This window comes from Zingiber officinale, chromosome 6A (genome assembly GCF_018446385.1).
Source record: "Zingiber officinale cultivar Zhangliang chromosome 6A, Zo_v1.1, whole genome shotgun sequence".
Classification (NCBI taxonomy): Eukaryota; Viridiplantae; Streptophyta; class Magnoliopsida; order Zingiberales; family Zingiberaceae; genus Zingiber; species Zingiber officinale.
In genome coordinates, this window is record NC_055997.1 from 33,719,088 (window position 1) to 33,723,932 (window position 4,845).

General features: G+C 45.4%; 1 long non-coding RNA gene across 1 annotated transcript; it reads right to left on the minus strand.

Moving 5' to 3' along the window:
- Positions 1-1,721: 1,721 nt before the first annotated feature.
- On the minus strand, positions 1,722-2,700 carry LOC121993866. The gene is made up of 4 exons (XR_006115451.1): positions 2,328-2,700; positions 2,113-2,257; positions 1,946-2,027; positions 1,722-1,790 (listed from the first exon to the last, which is right to left on the minus strand). It is a non-coding gene; the product is annotated as an uncharacterized LOC121993866 (long non-coding RNA).
- Positions 2,701-4,845: the final 2,145 nt, after the last annotated feature.

Genomic DNA, 4,845 nt, shown 5'->3' on the forward strand with positions numbered 1-4,845 from the left:
ACATCATACCTATATGTCGTCGAGAGATGTTCCGTCGCTATCCAGTCCCTCTTTTTGACCTCTGAAATTCCGAAATGAGACAATCATCGAAAATCCATACAAATCTAAAAATACCTAGATTTACTCGTAAACCTGGGCTCTGATACCAAAAATATTGGTATCATATTAACACGCAATACCAAAATATGAAAACCAAGCATCTGAAACATCACTCTGATACCAAAAATATTGTCATGCACTAGGTAGTCCCTGCCAGAAGAAATTTTGGCTGCATCTCCCTATACGGGTGACACTATGAAACTTTCTACAATGCCCTCAGGGCCACATATAGCTCGTCCAACATGGTTGGAATAATAACAATAAATATTAAGCAAGCACCCACACAGTTTAATAGTTAAAACCAAACATAAGCAACAATATGGAAAACATCTCAAATATCCTACTCAACTATACCCATAAAACTCAAATCTTATATCCTACTCAACTACACCCATAAAACTTAAATCACCAGCATACATCCAAACGAAAACCCATCGATAATAAGGGATCATACAAGATCCTAGTGCCAAAAGGTACAAGTCTGAAAATGTAGATGATAACATAATAATAAAACCAAAGAGAAGATCCAAAACGGAAATCCTCGCAACCTGGAGGGGGAAACTAGCGACTGGAATTCCTCCGGAAAGCCTCCACCTGAAATGGTAATAATGGGGGGTGAGTCCAACACTTAGCGGATACCCAGTTGACATGCATAGTAAATAATAACCAGCAGTAATAAATGTGCATACAGTCTCCAGAAGTAATGAGACAATGCACAACTAAAGATAAGGGAGAAACTGTACTCACCAGCACCTCCTATCAGGATAACAAGGTCGTCAGACCGAAAATACATGTCCCTGTATGCATGTCAATCATATGCATCCATCCAATATGCAGTAAATAAAGTGCAGCAACCATAAGCAATAAATACATCATGCATATGATGCCAATGACATGCCCTGGTCACCCTGACTCCAGCCAGCCATCTCACACACGATGGTGAGACTGAGTGGGTAGGGCTGTGACAACCGTGCACTCTTTCATCACTGCTCCTGATGAGTGACCGAGTGGATAGAATGCTATCGGAGTACACCTATTCTCCTTACCCAAATCATAAGTGGCGGAGCGCAATGCTCTCATCTCCTTGAGACAATCTAGAGGAGGGATCTCTGCGGGCTACCACGTTGAGTCACACTACCCATGAGTGGACCAATGGAGCCAAATAGAGCAACCTGTTGCAACACACCCTGCCTGAATAAAAACCACTAACCCATGAGTGGTTGTGTGTGTAGATCCATGTAACTGGCGATGTGCTCAACAATAATGGAGCCGACTATCGCACAACATGCAATCATGCGAGATGGTGCATGACACTAAGCATATAAATCCTAACCATATCTACCTCCATAAAACATGTACCAAAAATAAATGGATCAAATAAACCGATCTAGGTACACAGGTCAGATATGGTAAATGACTAGTCCGGTATATCACATGGCATGGTATGTCACTACCTCTATAACATAAATAATAACCAAGGCATGAATGCTAAATAGGTAACAAACAAAACATGTTCAGAAACAAATAGTGACATATCGATGTAGATATAAACATAATTATTACTACTTATTAAAATCTACTAAGCATATCAACAAGACATTATCTAAAAGATAAGTCAAGGTACCCGCCTTCAATAGGAAAGTTCAATCCGAAATAGACCCCTCGTCGAGACACCGTCTCGAATCAAAGTCCTGTACCAATCAATGTGTATATTGTATTTAGCTAAATTCAAATAAGTAGCTAAATAAAATCTCTAATACTAAATTAGGGCAAACCCCTAATCAACACATAAATATAAAGATAATTCACACTTAACCAATTTGTATCAAATTCCCCTACACCTTACCTCAATACCTAGCCACTGTTGACGCTGGAACAAAATGGTTGTTGATCCACAGCACACAACACTTGGTTGGAATCCACCCTTGCTACTCCAATTAAGAACAAAAGGTCCAGATTCATCAAGGCAACATAAAGAAAACCTACTTTGAGAAACTTACTGGTAGGACTGACCTTGAACCTTCTCCGTGATCAAACCATCCAAAACCTAACTAATATAGGTGTGTCGATCTGCTGTGAAAAGGGATCTCGCTGCCACATTTCCGGATTAAGAAAGAAATCAACAATTCTAGACACCAATCAACCCTATAGAGATCAGCTACCCAATCATAGACAGTGTTAGGGCACAGGGCTAGAGAGGATCAAGAGAAAACGACTCAAGAACCTACCCTTGTCATCGACGCACGCTGCCGATCCCCAACGATCTAGGGCACGACGATTACGACTAGGGCACAACGAGATGAGGGCTGGTGTTAGCCCTTGCTTCCGGCGATCGGGCGGTGGCTCGAGCTCTAGGGCTCTGCGTCGGTGCAAGGAGGATCGGGGCAGAGGCAAAGAGGAGCTTCGGCGTCGCAGGAGCCAAAGGGGAAAAGAAAGAGAAAGGGTTGCCATTGCTCAGGCTGAGGAGAGGGGTTTTGTACGCTCGGGGAAGAGAGGAGGAGTTGCGAGCGTTGGCGGCAGCGGTGCATCGGTTGGGGAAGGGAAGTAGAAACGACCACGGCGCAGGGTGCGGGGCACGGGGCACGGGTCGGGGAATTCGGCGAAGAGGAAAGAAATAGAAAACAAAAAACTAATAAATAAATAAAATAAAAGAGAAAAAGAAAATTAAAACTTTTCCTCGTTAAAATGGAATAGCCTAAATAGGCTTTCTCCTGATTCAATATTTATCCCCGTAACCTAGGCCATACGAGCTCCAAAAAATTCCCGAAATTTTTTTAAAAATTTTGGAAAATTCCCTTATAGTTATTCGCCCTTTTCTGGTATTTTACAATGGTGACCTGCTTGTTAAGCAGAGCCAACAAAGAGGCTTGCTCTGTGCTCTTTCCCCGCTCGGCCTCGAGGAGCTTGGTGCTCCTCTCCAGATCAGCCCTCAGCTTAGCCATCTCGGTGTTCATCTGCTCCTGAGAGGTAGATGATTGCCCGCTCGACACCTTCATCTTCTTAACTTCCTCCTCCAAAAATGTAAGGCTCTGGCACATGCCCATACTCTCTACCCAATACTACAAATAAGGAAAATATAAGCGCCGAGCAAAAGTAGATTAAGAAGAATACAACACTTCCCTCAGTCGACATCTGGGTGTGGCTGTCCGCAAGTGCCCCCGGAGGCATCATTGCTGCACGGGCTCGAGCGTCAGTCTATATCTACACAAGTGACCCCTGGATAATTATCTAGTGCTTGGGGGCTCGGGATGCAGTGCTCATCGACTCGCGCCATTCTTCAATCGACAGGTGAAGAACCATCGTTATATGGCGCTAGCCACTCGGGGATGACTGGGCAGAGGTATCTCGTCCGGATGGCTAGGATGAAGATGCCGGACAGATGCCCAACTTTTTGACCTTGGATGGTGGTGGCATGAATGCCACTGGCGGTGCACGAATAGTCCCTTGTGGTAGATCGAACAATGATGGCATTCGGTCAGACGATGTGGGGGCAGCAATCTCTTGAGCGGGAGTGGGGGTCGAAGTCTCAACCCGCTCGGTAGACCACACCACCGAAGATACAGAGCATGATGAAGGCTCCACTCGGTGCCTCTTGCGCCTAATCAGTGGATCTCCTAAGGAGATCGAGCTCGACGCCTCCTCGACTTGAACGACCGGATGTCATTCGGATGTAGGATGTGATCTGCCAGCCGCTTCGCCACTGGGCGTCCGGCTGGCCGCCCCCACGCTCGCCAAGGCTGGTGCCGCCTCGCTCTCGTCTTGGGGGGTCTTCTTGGGAGCTGACCAGCTGCAGGCCACGACTCTCCAACTCCTCCACAGCCGCCACATTGATCGCGACATCCACAAGTTTAGCCTTGCCAGCTAGACATGCACGTAGCATGACTTTGACTGCAAAAGAGGAAGAAAAATCAATTAGAATCAAAGGAAGGAGTGAAGAAGTCACATACCTAGGTTGGACAGAAGCTGGGTGCAGATCAAACTCAAGTCGAAGATATATAGGACACCCTTCAGCAGTAACTTATGGATGGCATACTTCTGATCAACCAACATTGAAGCTGCGTTGAGGTAGTTCGATTAGCTCTTGTACTGTTTCAAGGGAGGCTGACTCGCCACTTCGAGCTGCCAATGGATCAAAAAGTCTGGCCACTCGGGAAGGCATACAAAAAAGAAGTATTCCCTCCAACGCATGTTGGAGGTCGACATTTTGTTGAGAAAACTAAGTCCACTCGGACTTGGAAAAGAAAAGTCCCCAACTTGGACAATTTTGGATAATAAAAGTAATGAAAGATCCGGGGAGTAAGAGCAATATCGTGTAGGTGGAACATAACAACTACCCCGCACAGCAGCTGAAAGGAGTTCATGACTAGTTGATGAAGGGTGATGCGAAAGTATTTACAAATGGCAGGAAAAACGGATGAATGGGAAACCGCAGACCGACGATAAAATGATCTCTAAAGAAGGTAAGATAGCCGGGCAGTGGATAGTTTGGCCGATCGGAAGGAGAAGGAAGAACAACTTCGTAGCCACGAGGAAACTCAAAGGCGGTTATCAGACTCTCACCGGAACACAAATAAATGTCGGCATCAAACCTGGACTCAGTAGATGTGTACCAAAGTCCAGGGACACGGACAGGCGGCTGTGAGGAACTCGCCATTATAAAAAACACAGAAAGGATGTGCGAGGGGAATGAAGGCCACTAGAATATTGCTGGAACACAAATAAATGCCGAAAAACTTGAAGATGGGT